The following is a 9,079-nucleotide window of genomic DNA, read 5'->3' as shown; positions in this document are numbered from 1 at the left end:
TGGGCCAGAACCAAAGTGTCAGTCTGATACTCCTGCTGATACATCCAACCATGACTAAATGAATATAACAAGTGGAAGCACAGAATTTTATAATGACACTGGTGAAGAAAACTGATGTTTTTGACAATATATTTATTCATTTTAACAACAAATAAAAGATGGATACATTATGAAATCCATATGAAAAGAAAGGGGGAAGTGGATGATAGTACAAAAGACTATATGGTTAAAAAAGAAAAAAGAAAACACACACACACACCAGATAACCCCAGTTTAGGTTGGTGCACATTGCACCAGAGATTACAAAAATGAATTTGCAATAAGGACATTCAGGAAAACCCCTGCAGCATAATGGCAGCAGAGACATGAGGCTCTAGTGTCCATAGACTTTATAGAATTGGTCTGTTGAGTGTAATATACATGTGATGAACTAAATCAAACAACATTCTCTGAACTTTTAACAGTTGGTTTCATTAATCCACTGCATTAAAATGTTGTTTACTTGCAGTATAGGTGAGAATACAGATACCAAGAAAAATACTTTATACCATTTTTGATACCACGGGAACAAAAATGACAAATAATTAATTGGCAAAAAGAATAATAAGGACTAGAGGAATATAAACAGTAACAACAATGACAACACTATTTAAGTTGTGTGAGATAGTGCAAAAAAAAAAAAAAATACAGTGTCATATACATACCTTGCAGTTATGTTAAATACTTTAAGATTCTCTTACTACTACTACTACTACTACTGCAAAAAAAAAAAGACAGCAATATTTTTGTTGGTATCAATACAATTGCAAATAAATATGTAATCCAATACAAATTTTTAGTATCGATTAGTATCTGAGAATCAATTTTTTTGACAGCCCTAACATACAGAGACACCTTCTTTATAGGACTCCAAAGCAGATTCACATAAGGAGGCAGGTGGTAGGTAAAAATCTGAATCTAAAACACATTTCTCCATAGCTGAGGGTAAATCGAGAAGAGGGAGAAAGTGGAGAATCTGTCAATTATCATGAGTTTTGTGGTGTTACCATCTGATGGAGGCCATGATGACATCCACAGCAATGTGGGACCACGGTTGGCCTGGATCAGGAAGGGGGTGCAGGAGACCAGAGGGAGTCAGATGGGATGCCTTTCTGTGGGCGCAGACAGAGCAGTCTGCCACAAAGTCCTAGGTGTCATGTGAGATGGTGGGCCACCAGAGTCACTGTTTAATGAAGTGGATGGTTTGGTTGACACTTGGATGACAGGAGAGCTTGGAGGAGTGTCCCCACTGGAGCACCTGAGAGCAGACAGACTCATGGACAAACAAGCAGTTAGGTGCTGTGTTACCAAGGATGGACTGGTTATGCTGGCTTTCTGTCACCACTGTCTCTGTCTCCCACTATACAGTGGCCATGATGCAGGAAGGAGGTAGGATGAGCTCTGAGGTGGTGCTGGCTGCCTCACGGTCACACTGTAAGACTGCCAGAGTATGAGAGTAAAGTGTCTAGACCTGCTCTATATGTACCAATCAGGAACTGACAGAATCTTTGACAGAATCTTTCTGATTCTGTCAGTTCTTGCCTGTGCTGTGTCATAGTGGCATTTTAATATAATACACTTCAGTCATTAGATGTTGACATTATTGGACAGTCTTAGTTGACACACAGTGGACAGTACCTGTAGAATGTTGTAGTTGTCCCTATGGGCGTCTTGGTGGGGCTACTGTGGGAGTATGGGGTCCTGGGGCTTCTGCAAGTAAAACCAGTCCTTTTAAAGCACTTTGTCCATATTCCTTGCAGGAAGTTTGTGCTGAGCTCCACCAGAGTTGTCCCTTGTGATTGAACCTGTTTGTGATTTTCATGCGCAGGATCTAAAGGGACAGTGGGTGTCTGGTTTGCATCCCTCAGAATCCTGTCTCTGCTTTTTGCAAATGATGTGGTTCTGTTGGCATCCAAGGTTTCAACCACATGGGCTCAAGTGTCTTGAGCAGCTGGTCCCCAGCCGGACCCCAATGCGTGTTCGTGTCTCTCCCTGTTTCCTGTCTCCTCTCCACTGTACTATCTAAATAAAGGCAAAAAGCCCCCCAAAAACAAAACTGCAGCGTTGTTACTGTACACTGCTACAATGGTACTGTGTATAGAAAATACTGTACGTTGCTGTATATGTCTACACATCTGTCTTCACGTTCATGTCTGTTATTTCTTACTTTTTTGCTTAATTGATTGATTGATTGATTTTCTCTTATTCTATGTAACTGCAGCATGGGAAATGTCAGAATCAATTAAAATTAAATGAAAATCAAATAAATAAATAAAAAAACTGGGTTAGAAAAAAACCCAATGTTTATAGCAGGGATTGTAACTGTCAGTGGTCCAGACACTAAGTTTTACATTGGGTGCCCCTAGGCCACTTCCTCACACAAAAACACACACTGAAAAAACACACAGACAGAACTACTGTATTACTCTGTCAACGCAGGGAAGAGTCAGTGTTGAGCACCATGGACAGCACTGCAGCTGCACTGCTGAACTGTAGTCAGCTGCAGCCATTCCCAGAGTCACATTACACACCAACAGTATTCACCATTCTCTACGGTAAGAATGTTGATTCTCTCATCTCCCACAGATGGAGTAGTCATATAATATACTAAACTCTAGATCAGGTCATCACGGTGAGTGGACATCCACCATATTGGATCAAGTATTGGATGACTCTAATTATAAAACTTAAAAGTAAAAAATGACATAGTCCATTAAAGCAGACTGTAAATTTGTGTAGAATGTCTCCCAGTCTCCATATTCACACTCTCCCCTGTCAGGCTGTTGGAAGCAGAATGATCTTTTTGAGCTCCTGTTCATCTCTGACAGCAACAATTTCTTGGCTTTTTGACATATGATTATTGGTATTTCTAAGTCGTGTGGCACTATGATTTTTCCACATGCTCATTACTCACAGTTTGCAGATGATGCCAAATTCTTGCCAAATTCTTCCCAGACACAATAACAAGTCAGTTTGGTTTTAAGGCAGGCAAACCACAAAAAGCAGAAGATGGATCTCCCTGAATAGCTTCTCTGAAGACCTAAACATGGAGTAATCTAGTCCATGTTTCATGGCTTTTCACAGTTTTTCCTCTGTAAACAGCTGGAAATTATGCTGTCAGAGCAGTGAGTGAACCACAACAGGCAGGAAACTTAACAATGAGCTGAAACTCACTGTAAAGCTCTGTAAAGCTGAGGAGAGCTGCAGATTCAGCTGATAGCCTTTCAGCAGGATTATCACTACCAGAGACACCTGCCGCATTGTCATGCTGTGTTAGCTACTGACTGTAGTAATGTACAATAAAAGCTATTTTTTAAATATGCCTAGCTGGTCACTTTGCCCATAAATGATGAGTTTTCAGTTATACAAATAATGTTTTCCTTGAAACAACTACAAATATGGACAAGTATACAGTATAGTGCCCTTGTGTTGTGCATTCATATCATGAATTTGCTATAGAGTGACCTTGCTGTGTCACTGCAGACATCAGTACATTCAGTGAGTGTTCACTCCTCCCTCTGGCCAATCACACTTCCATCTTAATCACCTCTATTGAAAGAGACTGGACAGAAAAGCACCCATTCTTTAGTTAAGAAAAGTCATTTCATATCAAACAGGAAGCATAGACTCTGTACATTTATCTCAGTAGTCACTCTGATAGAAATGTCATTTGCATCTCTGCTCACATCTTCCTCTCTGTCTGTCTTGGCTGCTCTCAGAGTGTCTTTTTTCATTTTGTATTCCAGCTGTCTCTGCAGCAGGGCCAATTTATTTGCTTTGGACAACACAGTATGTTGGCAGAATCTTTTTTTCAGTTGCAGATTTCTTTTGGATATGAAAAAGTATAAAGAATAAAAGACAAATTGTTTCTGTTCAACTTGCAGAGCATCTTCAAACACAAGAATTTAGAGTACCAATTTCACACAAATGGGTTCACACAATTCAACAGCTCTTCTAACTGCAAAGTTTTCTTGGCTCTTTGTTATGCAGACATGTCTCTCATTCCCAATTTTCAGCTACATAAAGTCTCTTCAATTGTTCAGTATACCTATATAATTTTTGTTAATTGGACTCCTGCGGAACTCAGTAGATTTTAAGCGTCTGATGGCTTGCTAGCAGCTCTGTGGTCTGAGTGCTAACATCAGCATGCTGCATGCTCACATTGAAAAAGTTAACACACAAGTGGTGCATGTAAGGCTTACAATGGTCATTTTAGTCAAGTGTTAACAAGCAACAAGTGTTACTTACAAAATGTTCTCAAATGCTACATGGCAGTGTGCAGATGCTTTTTTCATGGATGTGCATGTACCTCCCAATGATTGCAACATTTCAGTCCATCCAATATTTCAGTCTGAATCAAAATTATGATCCAAAAGATCCAACCTGCATTGATATCCCTGCAACTATGCCACTAGCTTGGCAATTAAAATGTAAACAAAAAATATGAACCATGGTTTGCCACATTACGTTTCATAATTTAATCAATGTGATGTGACACTAGTGGTAATAGAGAGTGTGTGTTTGTGTGTGTTGTGTGTGGGTGTGCGTGTGTGTGTGTGTGTGGATATGCTCTTGTTAATAAACGCTTTGCAGACAGAGAAACAAAACAACAAGAAACAAAAAGCCTGTGCAGATTTTTCAGGCCTCACAGAAGCCAAGTGCAGCTTTGGATTTAACTCCAGATACTGAAGTCACTGGCTCACTGGCCAATCACAACCCATTCACACTTTCACCATTTTAAATCCTAGCATGTCCGGACCTTTATCTTGTGACCAAATCAATGTAAAATCTATCAACTCAATACTGATATTTCTATCTGAGTTAAGGATTATTGGTTGCTGTAACCGGGCTTTAATCCATATTGACTACGTACCGATCCTTCCCTAAAGTGAGTGATGGAGGACAAAACCTACAGTCATCATTCTGCATAGAAATGCATTCCAAAGTTTCTTTGAAGCTAACATGGAGCTTCAGCGTGTGGAGATCTTCCAAAGTTACAACTACTGGTAGAAAACTCATTCTGTTTCTCTGGACATTGTTTCCTGTTTGATCTGCAGCAGAGGGACTGTAACACAATTAGGAAATTTTGATCTACAAACTTTTAAAAGCAACAACCTTATTTGTATATTTCAGACTGCTGAAGCCTCATGTAGCTTCAGCTGAAATTTGGAGTGTATTTTTCCAATGAACTGAGGCCTGTGATTTACATTGGAATTAGGCTGTGTCAGCTATGAATCTCTTTCCAGCCAGCCTGAACAGGACCAGCATCTCTTTTAATATACATTATAGACATGTTAGGATTGTTTTTGTTCGGCTAATGAGACGTCCTGGGCTTGTTTGACATCTTGCTCACTCTCCTGTTAACTTAAAGATCTAACTAAGCAGAGGTCAGTTAATCAGCCAGAAAATGTGAGAACACCTGTGTGGGTATACAGGGCCTTTGACACACTTACCTGCATTCCTACACAATATTATGTCCCTTTCTTCTAGAGTCCTCTCAGTCAGATAACTAGATCTGTTGGCTGATTCATGAGCAGCACTCACAGTGCTGTCATTATTACATAATGAATAAAGAAATCAAACTGTCAACAGTTTTGGAGACAGTCAAAACATGGCAATAAATGAGAGGGCTCCATTTTTATTCACATTGCCTCAGTTCCTCTCATTTTATTTGTTAAATTACCCCGCCACTGAGTTAAATTCATGATTTCTTAGAGTGTAATCAAATGAGATACATAATTAGAACAAATTTAATCTAAACCATTAAAAATGAAATCCTCTTCAAACAATAAAACATTATTGGGCAACAGCAGTAGCTCTTTATTTTTGCCATATTCCATCTCTTTGTTGAAATATTAAAGGAGCATTTTATTTATTGTATATATTACATATTTAATTTTGTTCATCTTATTTCATTGTTCAGTGTTCTTACTGACATTTGATCCATTTTATTGCTCTTGTTTTTGTTGAAAGGGTTCAACACCAGAATCATAGTGAGTTCAACACAAGACGATAATGCAGGTAAATCCCATGACATGAAGAGATATCTGTGGTTTGGATTGGACTCGACACAAGCCTTTTCTGAACTCTGTTGGCTGCCAAGTGTCAGGGAAGGAGAGAGGAAACAAACCCCCCTCTATCTGTTGTCAGCAAACAAACTGTGATTACCAGCATTATTCTCCAAGAGGACAAACGAAAACAGTCAGCTGCTTTATAATGCCGGGTGCCACTCACTTGGCCTCAGCAATCTCCTTTACTGAAAGTATGACTTGAATTTGTAAGGTTTTGCTGCTCCTCATGGGAAAACATTGATATAAGTGTGACAATCAAATCTGAACGCTCTAAATGTTTTATGTCTGGGTGTGATTGTTGTTCCGTTAGCTTTTTCAGCCACACTAGCAGCATATTTGATTGTTTTGAGTTAATCTCTTTTACTCAATGAAATATAATAGACTGGGACATTTTGACCCTGAGATTTCTATTCACTGAACTGCATCTCCTAGGCTGTACATTAGAGAATAGAGGTATTATTGAGTGAAATGTGTATGGTGAATCAAATTCCCATCCTAGTTGTGGCTAAAAAGCCAGTCTTAGATTATGAGCCATACCTCTGTATAAATGACAAATAAAGGAGAAATCCTTGACACCCACTGCAGCTGCACTTAGATGGGATGTGTTTCTGATTGCTGCATGTACGTCTGTATGAAGGGGCTCCACTTGAGAAGCTGTACTCTGAGTATTATATGCACACCATGCTGATGCTGCACAGTGGATGTGTGAAATGTTTTATAAAACGATGCTGGTGAAGAGCCAGGTTTCCTCCGATGAAAGCACTCCAATGAAAAGTTTTATACAGTCTTCTCTATATCTGGTAGACAGCCAGTGACAATGTTCACTGCTGTTTCGCAGGAGGAGCTTGTCTCTCAGCTTTTTTCATTCATTGCACAACTGAGTGCAATACTATGTATAACCTTGGAGAGACTGTCTTAATATACACTGATCAGCACCAACATTAAAACCACTTGCATAATACTGTATAGGTGCCTGTTGAACTACAAAAAGCTCAGCTCTGGCCCATTGGAGCATGGACACAGGACCTCTGAGGGTGTCCTGTGATGTCTGGCACCAGGATATTGGATCAGATTGGGACCATGGAAGTTTGGAGGCCAGGTCAATACGTTTAGCTTTTTCTTGTGCACCTTGAGACATTTCTGAGCAGTGTTTTTTTGGTGTAGCGGGGCGTATTGTCCTGCCTGAGGAGGCCGCTGCTGTTGGGGACCGCGGGGGCGGGGTGTGTGTCTGTGTACTTTAGTTGGCTATGACATGTCAGACTTACATCCAGAAGAATGTCAGGACCCAAGGTTTCTCATTGTATTGTAATGAGATGGTCAGTGTTATTCACTTGATCTGTCAGTAGTTTTGATGTTGTGGCTGATCAGTGTATGTACCATTATCCCCATTTTAAATTATATTGCGCCTTCACCCTCACTGTGACGGCTAGCTTTTCACCCCACCTTCCAGTGTGTCCACTTAAATAAACACTCTTGATTCAACGTGGTCGTTCAGCACAGAACCAGGTCTGAGAGACCAGAAAACCAACCCAAGGATTCTCCTTGATCTACTGTGGCTGGACTGAACTTGTACCACACAAAAGTCTGCCAAATCAATAAATGTAAATATAACTTCCCTTTCACACATCAGGTACCACAAGGAGACACATTGGTCAGAACACATGAATGTTAAGTGTTATTAGATAAAATTATTAATGCCTAATATAAGTAGTTGGCTTTACTTAAAACACTACAGCAGTTAAATGCTCAAGATTTGAGCGTCATTTTGTGAAATATCAGTGGTGTCACTGTTGATGACTTTTTAAATCAAATGTATTTGTTTATGTAAAACTGTATACAAAACTACTAAATACAACTGGCACCAGATTGGCAGGGGGATTTGTTTTACATGCAAATGAACTCAAGATATTCCACATAAACAAATGCATGAGGCTATGATTGCTACGTGACAACTGAATGATGATGTTTGTTTTATGGTTAGGTTATGAATATTAACTTGTGTGGCTGCAAAGATGTAAGTGTTTGTATTACACAGTGGAGAGGTGAGTACAATGTCATCATAACTGATGGAAACACTGTAAAAATAAGACACAAGTTTTAACCAACTGTCATTTCATTTTTTATGTAAACATGTATTTACGGGATGTACAGGACACCTGGACCATATCAAAGTGGAGTCAGTTCCTCAACAACTGCTGAAACATATCTGTCATACACAAAAGAAACAGTGAATCCCCTGTTTTTGTTTTTGTTTGTTTTTGTAAATTAATTTCCATTCTGACTGAAGTTTCCATTGAATGTAGTTGAATCAGCTGTGATTCATGCAGTGAACCCATGGATGTACAAACACTGTATTACTGTGATACTGAAGAAAACATAAAAAGTATTCTCAGCCAAGTTCTGAAGCATTGATGTGTTTTAATAGTATATGAAGAACAACTGAGGTCTATGGCACAGCAGAATGAGACATATCAGGCTTTGATACACACACAAAAAGCTACTTATTGGCAGGATGCACTGGGTGTTTGAGGTGTTTCACATGATTTGTTGACAATACGAAAAATATATAACACGACCAGCCTTCTCCTTTAAGATCATTATTATTATTTCTTTGAAGCATGCCTTAGCTGGATAGTGAAAGTGTGCCATGAAAGGAAATATGAGCAGACAGAGCCACAGGCTTGCTGCTCCATCAGGACACCTCATATCTCTTTCTGTCTGCTGGCGTTTACACCGATGCTGTAGACATGTTATCTTAGATATCTGGAGAGATCTGCTCAGCGGATAATCAGCAGTTGTTAGCACAACGTCATGTCATTTTGACATGAATTCCCCCTACTGTAGTACAGTGTGAAAATGGACACTGAGACTGTCTCTGTGGATCATAATCATCACATCTGTGTCACTGTTTTCCTGTCAGTGGTGTTTTTTTCTGTGGTAACATGAGATCCACTCAGCTGACTTGAAAG

This window comes from Lates calcarifer, linkage group LG2, assembly GCF_001640805.2.
Source record: "Lates calcarifer isolate ASB-BC8 linkage group LG2, TLL_Latcal_v3, whole genome shotgun sequence".
Lineage (NCBI taxonomy): Eukaryota > Metazoa > Chordata > Actinopteri > Centropomidae > Lates > Lates calcarifer.
The sequence above is the reverse complement of the archived record's forward strand: the minus strand, read 5'-3'. Positions refer to the sequence as shown.